This window comes from Lolium rigidum, chromosome 6, assembly GCF_022539505.1.
Source record: "Lolium rigidum isolate FL_2022 chromosome 6, APGP_CSIRO_Lrig_0.1, whole genome shotgun sequence".
NCBI classification, from domain to species: Eukaryota; Viridiplantae; Streptophyta; class Magnoliopsida; order Poales; family Poaceae; genus Lolium; species Lolium rigidum.
In genome coordinates this window covers 51,655,994-51,665,302 of record NC_061513.1, presented here as the reverse complement: position 1 = coordinate 51,665,302, position 9,309 = coordinate 51,655,994, and the positions used below count along the sequence as shown (strand labels likewise).

General features: G+C 48.8%; 1 pseudogene; it reads left to right on the top strand.

Annotated features, from left to right (window-relative positions):
• The first annotated feature begins 347 nt into the window (after positions 1-347).
• On the top strand, positions 348-3,468 carry LOC124659919 (annotated as a pseudogene).
• Positions 3,469-9,309: the final 5,841 nt, after the last annotated feature.

The following is a 9,309-nucleotide window of genomic DNA, read 5'->3' as shown; positions in this document are numbered from 1 at the left end:
ATTAGGATTCCTATCTCACATTATGATGAGTTTTAAAAATTTAGCCTATTCAATGTCATCAAAGCATTCATTTTGATCTCCTTTGCAAATATTAAATCATGCTTAACTAATAGCCTAAAGCAGTTTCTATTTGGTTTAGGTTAAAAAAAAGTATGGAAATCTCCTTCAACATACTCAACATTTTCTCTTGTTACGCGTGCTTTCATGTTCTAGCAGAACAGTACAACTGCCAGGACTTGGCAGCCTACAAATAAGCCAAAACCCAAGCAAAAACCTGATGCGCGACAAACTCCAGAACCAGAAGCCAAAATTGAACCGATCGAAGCAGTAAACAAACACAAGAGAAAATGTCGGCCATCCCCTCCACCTCCTACTTCTCCTTGCAGCCGGAGCTACCGTCCTCCTGGACCGCCAGCTGCAGCAGAAACTGCGGCCGGCAACACCACAACCGGCGGACCGGTAGGTGCGTCATGCTCGAGATGGTGGCCTCTGTTGGCGGCGCGGTGCTGGGGAGTACCAGGTGCCTACGGAGGAGGACCTGGAGGAGCTCCAGGGCTGCCATGATCTCGGATTCGGCTTTGCGTACAACGAGATCCCTGGGCAGGAGCTCTGCTACTCCACGACAAGGAGCTCCCTCGAGCAGTAGAGGCTGCCTGGGCACCTGGACGTGGAGCCCGCAGCGGCGGTGGCGCCCATCTCGGACTAGAAGATCTCCAGACCTGGTAAAAAATCATTCAGCTGCGCACGTTTTTGGATTTTGGATGATGCGAAAGTGAGAGGTTTTTCCTGTTATTTTGGTCTGAAATCTCTGAATTTTGTACGATTAGAGGCAAACTCTAGTTCATAGGATCGGATTACCTTGCTTGTTAAATCCCGTGTAGATTACACCGTGGTATAATCATACTGCAGCTGTATCTTGAATTTTGACACTGTCAAATGGATTTTCAAATATAATATATTTATGTTGAGTACTTGTGCCAAACAATATGCACCCAGGTTGTTGCAGAATGGGGAAACTTGTAAGCAATAATTAGCAAAAATTCAAAGGAATTTATCGTTATGATCATCCATGTTCCCACTGAAGCTTGTTTATTAACAACAATAGTTTCCACGATGTGTTACATGTATTAGTTGTATTTTTACAAAGTCACAATGTTGCAACTGATTTGAGGCAATCAACCGAAAATATACTAAATCATACTGATTCGTTCTGACTTATCACTGCCCTCTCCAACTCTTGGTAGGATATGAGTCAAGTACGTCATGCTCATAATTTCAGCTTCACCCTTTGTCTTGATTGTGCTTGCATACTGTAGTCTGTAAGATATTCGGCGTGGAGAACTGAAATCCATTTCTGTGATCATTCCCAAAAGGTTTGGATGGTAGATACTCCAAGATTCTGCTAACATTTTCTGCTGTTGTCTGTCCTATGGTGTATCTAAATTTGATGCCATGGAACGAAAAGCTTGAACTTACATAACTGTGATCGCAGCTCTCTCTGGACCCCGACCCCGACCTAACGTCCTCTCCTCGCCCCCCCCCCCCGCCCCGCCGCCGTCTCCCACCCTAGGGCGCCCTCCTCCCCCGCCGCCGTTGAAGCGCTGCCGGGCAAAGCCCTGCAGCGTGGCGGCGGCGGCCTATCCTCTCGCCCCCACGACTGGAGGGCACGGCGGCAGCATCCGCCATGCCTCTCCTTGATGCGGCGGCGCAGGGAGGCGACGGCTATGGCGTCGACCTGCAGGCGGCGGGCGGCGGCGGTGAGGATCGGGTCCAATCTAGGTCCGTTGGGCCGAGGTGGGCGTCGATCTGCCTGTCGTGGCTCTGCTCCTCGGCAGTGAGGCGTTCGTGGGCATCCCTCGCGTCATGAGGAAACCTGGAGCGGCAGCCCCGGTCATGGTGGTGGTAGTCATCTTCTTCGTCGGAGGTGGTCGGCCAGGCTGGTAGTCCTGTGTGGGGGATCATGGGATCTCACACAGGTTTCCGGCAATGGTGATCTAGTCCGGGGTGTCATGGCGGCCGTGAAAACTGAGCCTCGACCTCGGTCTTGACGGATGATGGCGGCGTCGGTCGACGTCGTTACCTTGTCGAAGGCGTCATCTTTGCCCGTCTTGGCACTACACTCGGCGAGTTGGGGATGCGCGACTGCCGGTGAAAACCATGCTCCAACCTCGGTTGGCGGACGATGTCGATGTGTCGCGCCGCTACCTTCTTGAAGGCATCGTCGTTGCAGTCTGCGGTCTCTCACTCGTGCTGCTCCGGGGGAAACCCTAGGTCCGGGTCTCCCGGATCGGACGATGGCGGTGCGCCCTGCGCCGTTCTACCTCTTGGGGCATCATTTTTGGAGCTGCTACTGGATGTTGGCGGATTTCGATGGAATGGTATTCATCTACCACATTATTGGCGTTGAGTCTCAATGGCATGGTGCTGCAGGGTATCAACGACAGATGCGGAATGATGTATAGGTGCAGGATGGTGGAGCCGTCTGGCGTCTTGGTGGCATGGACGACAGGTATTGCAAGGTTAATGTGATGATCTCTCTTGAAGATGGAGTCGAGGAAGACGGCGGGAGCAACTTCTGTGGCGTGTGCGTTGGCGTGCGCTGAGAGTCTGCTTAATGGATGTGTTTCTCACTTTCTATTGGGCGGTTTGGGAAGACATTTAGTTTTTGGATGATGCGAGTTGGTGTATTTTCACCCTCTTTATCCCACTGTAGGTACAGTAAGGTTGCTTCGAGATTGATCTTTTGTATTGTTCTTGTAAGGTTTTGTGTATAATCTAATAAAAAAAAACCGTGTGCATCCTTTGGATGCAGAAGCTGGAGCGATATTTTTCCCATTTCGAAAAAAACATAACTGCATAAGGGACGGATCAATACTTCTATTTTCAGTTTTATCATTTGGTAGATGTACATGATGGAAATCCCGACCTGAAGTTACTGCCAAGTTTTGTCACGGCACAAGCAAAAAAAAAAAAAAAAACTGAATCTGTGCCTTGTCCATTCATGTCACTTTTCTTAGTAAGAGCGAGTTGTCTTCTGCAAGACAAGCTTCAGGACAAAGCAAAGCAAGATAATCCCACTGAAAAGTCATGTTTTTCTCTCCAAACAGATAATTTCTCCTCAGAAAATACCAATTTTATGAAAAGGTGTTAATCTTTGCTAACCTGACTATTCTAGTTATCTTTATGCAGAACCCCAGCAGCGCAAAGCATGTTCTTGTTATCTGTTTGATTTGTTGTTCATTTAATCCTTAGATTATGTTTCCTTTATGATTGATTTCGTCTACAAATGACCTACTGCTCATGGCTGATCAGCAACTTTTTGCTTTTATAGGTGAGAATCCAGAGGAAGTGAAAGCTAGGCTCAAGTATCGGGCTCAGACAGTGGCATGCACACTCAAACTATGCAGCTGATGGAGGTTGGTTGTGTGTGCTGGTTCTCTCTTAACATATATGCTACAAGATGGACCCAAGGTGGCTGAAGTTGAGGAATCCCCTTATATGGTTTCCAAGATCGGTGATCAACTACAGAGGAGGTTCTTCCTCAATGTGCTACCGAAGCAATTAGGCATTTTGGATCGCTAGGCAAGGGTTGCACAATGCCTTTGCTCCACATGTTCTATGATACCTCTGATATGGCCGATAATCTCGTTGCTGACTGTTTGAAAGCAGTGGGATGCTCAGACCAACTCTTGCTATAGGCCAAACAATGTGGGCTGGTATACAGCATATACCCATGAAGACGGTTTTCTGTGACCTTTCAACGGATAAGCATGTACATTAGTTAGTTTCAAATAGAGTGAACTAGAACCTTCTCAGCAAGAAACTAAGCAAGATTGTAAGACCAACAACATCGATCCAGTGCCTAATAGATGCAAGGGCGTGATCATGTGAACTGATTTGCTCACTTGGCATTAGGCTAATCTATTTCTGACCATACACTGGTGGAAAAAGGGCCTTTGGTCGCGGTTCGCAACTGCCATTAGTCGCGGTTGCGCAACCGCGACCAAAGTAGCGCGACTAAAGGCCCCCCCTTTAGTCGCGGTTGCTTACGAACCGCGACTAAAGGCCCGTCCACGTGGGCGCCAGGCGACCGTCGGGGCGGAGGCCCTTTAGGCCGCCGCAGGTTTAGGGTTTTAGGCCCCCCCCTAAACCTGTTTTCTGTTTAATTTGTATTGTTTTATTTCTTTTGTGCTTTATTGTAATTTTGAAGGAGTTTCACATATTCTACGGTACTACATACATGCATGCATATGAATGTACAATTTCAAATAAATTTGAAATTAGAACCAAAAAGAATTCAAGAGGAATATCCAATATATATTCAATATCATCGGATGACCATATACAAGTTTGAACAAGTTTCCATACATAATTTAATGCATGTATAGTTCTATGTCCTCGTAATGGTGTTCTCCTTTAGGATCGAGGACTTCCCTCCCGAACCATCCAGCTAGTTCCTCTTGAAGTGGTCGGAAGCGAGCTTCTGGACTAAGCATCATCCGGAGGTTATTCCTCTGAGCATTGGTATCACTCGGAACGCGCTCAGTGGTGTATCTCCGGATCATCTCACAGACATAGTATCCACATAGATTGGTCCCCGGTGGCTGAATATCGCCACCATTCTTAGCCTTTGACCGCATGAAATGTAGCTCTTTTTTGAATTCACCGACCTTTGTATCCGAGAACCGTCTCCAAACCCTACGAGGCAAAGAAAATTAAATGAACAAGAGAGTTATTAGTTAATTACTTGAAGCTTAATTAGGAAATGAACGAAATAGGCCGATCGATATAGAGCGCAAATGAATGAAAACAATTACTTTTGAATCATTTTTCTCATGTCGGCCCAAGTCGCCGCATCCATATTCAGAGAGTCGTGGATGAGACATTCTGATTTGTCAATTTTAATTACTAGCAGAATCCAGTGGAACCTGCGGACAAAATACATGCACAGTACATCATGCATAACTCATCGATTAGCCGGCCACATACCATGCATGGAGTAAACAAAAGAGAATGTGCTCAAGACATAAACACTCACCCAAAATGGTTAGGAAATAGAATATCACTTTTGAGTTGCTGCTTTGTAAGAAACCGCCACGAGTCTGCCTCCACGTCGGTGGGGTGATGCTGTAACGTATATCCATTAACGATGTGTGGGTCAATGAACCCAACATCATGGATGTTCCTTACTCTGCATTTCTTAATCTTCAATCTGCATATATAATAGCGGACACAACAATATAGTTAGGACATATATATTGTGCAGGCAATATGAACGAGATGGGGTAGAAATAAATCACTTACGTAACGTAGCAAGCCGATGATAGATTTGTCGAGCTCGCGCAGATTGAAAAGCTGGAACAATTCACTCGGATGAATTTGTACGAGTACTTGTTTGAAGTGATGCTCATATCCAACTTCCGCAAAAATATATTCTTTGGCATTTTTATTTTTTATGTAACCCTTGTACCATTTCAGCAGACCTCTCATTTGTGGAGGTAGATCCTCTTCTCTGCGCGAGCTCGACGAGAGGCCCATTCTTCACATATGTAAGTACTACCTCCTGCACTGACGCCTCATCAAGGCCTAACAGTTCACGAAGAGTAATACCTAAGTTGGCCGCTTGTTCTCTGGCTCTCGTTACACTTAATCCCTGTGCTGCCGCAGCTTCTATGATTTCGGGGGCATCCGGACCGGCGGCTGTCACTATAAGCGGGGCAATCGATTGTTTACTTTGTTCCCCGAGCTGGGCAACAACTCGTTTCCCGCTTTGTGCACTTTGTAATTCCGCTTTATCGGCCTCCTCCCGCTCTCTCTTCTCCTTGAATATGCGTGCTCGATTCTTTAGTTCACGTGCATAGTCATCGAGCGTATTCTTTGCGGCTTGGGACGGTGTGTTCAAAAATGAATTAGCCCACTTCTTTTGCTCATCGGAAAATACGGCTTGGGCTCGGGCTCTCTTTTCTTCTTGCAGCTCGCCTTCCATTTCTCTAAATCAGCAGCCGCGCCCGCCTCGACTTCCTCGGCACTACATTCCCAAGGCCTCGTGGGGAGAGGCTTCGGTGATACCTCCGGTACCTTTGTTTTCTTAGGTACGTAAGGGTCCGGGTTAATAATCCAGGACTGCCGCTTCGCTTCTTCGCCGGAGGTGGATTGGGGGCGGCGTCGCTACCCGCCCGGGCGGACTAGGGGCGGCGGCTGCTTACCCGCCGGAGGTGAATTGGTGGGCGGCGTCGGCCCTCGTGAAGGAGGTGTAGGTGAAGCACCACCACCACCACCGCCACCGCCGCCACCACCACCACCGTAGGGGGGTGGACTTGTTGGCGCCTCGCCTGGAAACTTGATAAACTTCTTCTGCCATAGAATGAACTGGCGCTTGACATCTCCAAGTCTTGTCGCCCCTTCAGGCGTAGGAATGTCAATGTCCAGGTCCTCAAACCCTTGGACTATGTCCTCCACCGTGACACGAGCATAGCCATCTTGAATGGGGTTGTTGTGGTGGAGTGCTCCAGGTGGTAAAGCACTGCCGATGGCTACCTTCATGGACATGTTCCCGATAGGATAATACAGATGACATGCTTTCATCTCCTTTATATCGTCCACGGGGTAGCGAGGAGGCTCCGGTGCAGTAATTTCAACCACCAGAGGCTCCGGTGCAGTAATTTCGATCGTCGGTGCACCAGCCGATGGGGCCTCCGTGGAAGCCACGCCGCTTCTCCGCTGCTGGCCGCTTCCGAGATCCAATGGATGATCTTCATGCTGCGCCCGAGCTGCATCTCTTTCGGCTACTAGTACACTCACGGTTTTCTTCATGACATCCATTTCCGATGCCAACCGCGCCACAACATCCGCTTCCCGATCCATCTTTCTCTTACGGCTTCGTAACCGTGCGGGTCATCGTTACGGGGAACCCTATTTTCCACGGAATGTGCCCCATGCCTCGTACACGTCCTCCGTGTTCGGGATTCCCGAGGGCTTTTGTCGGGCGTCGTTCTCTCGTTGAACTTGATCCTCCCCTCTTGAGCATCCCTCATTGCCTCAATAAGCTTTTGGGTGGGTGTAATTATTTTGCCACGGTAAACACACTCCCCTGTCTCCGGGTTCAGCGATCCCCCATGCCCGTACCACCGGCTTTTGGCCCTTGGGTCCCATCCCTCCGTACCTGGACGGATTCCTCGCGTCCTCGGCTCGTTCTCCATCTTCTCCCACCTAGGCTGCCAAAAGCGATACCCTCCTGGCCCCATTTTATGATTGTACTCCTTCTTGGCCGCATTATCCTTATTTTTTTCGATATTTCAAGGAACTGCTCCGATTTCTTTTGCTTCACAAATTCTGGCCAATCATGTTGCAGTTTCTCATATTGTCCTTTGAAATCCGGAGTCTTGCCCTGCTTGACAAAGTCATGGGCTAGATTTTGCTTGTATTTCCGGAATGCGTTGGACATCTTAGAAAGAAGCGAACTGTTTGACTAGCTTGCACCTCTCCTTGTTTTCCGCAATCTTGTTACCCTCCTCATCGTATTTGCGGTATTCCGGAGGTAGAACGAAATGTTCCATAAGCTTTTTGAAGCAATCTTTTTTTGTTCTCTTATCGACAAAAGTGAAACCAACACGTGCCTTCTTTGGCTCATTCCACTCCTGGACGGTGATCGAGACGTTGTCTCTAACAACGGCTCCGCATTGGCTGATAAACTTGGTGGCGTTCTTGCTGGGCTCCAGCAGCCTGCCGGTTGCTTCCTCGACAACATCGATGGTGCATGTTTCTCCTGCTTTCATCGTCTTGGTTGCGCCACGCTTTGACGACGACGTACTCGATTGTTTCGACGATCCGGCCGAGGGCTAAAATAAGAAAGAGAGCGCGCGCGTTAGTACACACATATTTATTCAAATCGGTTAGTTTGTATCACCGGAGGCTCAATGTATATATATATACCTCGGCGCCGGAGGTGGTTGCTACTTCCAATTGAAGATCGTCGTTTATCGACGTTTCTTCGACACCATCTTGCCGACCATGCCCTTCATCTTCACCCTCAAGGTTCGAGATAAGAAGAGATATCATCTTCTTCTTGTCCGGTTCGGCACATATAGAACATCGCCTTTTATGATGCCGAAGATATGCTCTTCGGCGTCCGGATCATAGTTGTCCATAATCGGGTCAGCTCTATCGTCCGCCATATGTCGATCCTGAAAACATGTAGTCAAAACAAATTAATTGTGTATATGCATTATCACATCTCTTCTCTACATATAAACGAGAGAGGACGACGAGGGAGGCGAGAGGGCGGCACGGTGAGCGCGTGACCGAGAGACCGGTGGCGGTGGCGAAAGGGCGGTGGCGAAAGGGCGGTGGCGGTGCCGAGGACACATAACCCTCGCGGTGGCGGTGCCCCCTCCGTATACGCGCGGTGGTTAAGTTATTTTTGTTATTTTAAAAGTGACAAACTTTTGTTAAGTTATTTTAAAAGTGACCGAGAGACCGGTGGCGGTGGTGAAATAGCGGTGGGAAAAGGAGGGGGCGAGGAAGGGGTGGGAGAGGGTGTCGCGGAAGAGGGAGGCGAGGACGAGCGCGTTGGCGTTGGCGCGTTGACGGCGTTGGCGCGTTGACGGCGTTACATTTTTATGAATAGAGGTAGCGTTGGCGCGTTGACGGCGTTGGCGACGGTACGGCGGCGTTACAATTTTAGTTCAATAATAATATGTCAAAATTTTAGTTCATTTTTATTAAGTCAAAATTTTAGTTCTTTTTTTAAACAAAGTTTTTAATTAAGTCAAAGTTTTTAATTAAGATAAAGTTTTTAATTAAGTCAAAATTTTAGTTCTTTTTTTAGTACCCATTTTAGTTCAATTTTTATTAAGTCAAAGTTGTAGTTGCATTTTTACTAGTTTTTAATTAAAAAAACTTATAGTTAAACAAAGTAAAAAACTAAAAAACTAAAAAAAAAAGAAAAAAAAGGCAGCCGGGGCAGGTCTGCGCGCTCCTCCGGCCCCCGGCCCTCTCTCTCAGCTATGCGCGCGCGCGGCGGCCGCCGGCGAGCAGAGCGCCGCCGGGGCGAGCATGGCGGCGGCGGCGGCCACGCGCGCGCGCCTCTCCTCTCTCTTCTCCGCCGGTGATGACGAGGCGGCGGTGCGACACGGTGACAGGCCGGGCGGCGGCGACGTATACGTACGGTGCGGACACGCGGAGGGCGGCAGCGACGGTGTCTGCGCGGCGACGGTGCGGCGACGGTGCGGCGACAGTGCGGCGACGGCGACGGTGCGGCGAAGCTCTCGAGGAGATCGATCGGCGGCAGAGACGGAGCGCGCGGCGAAG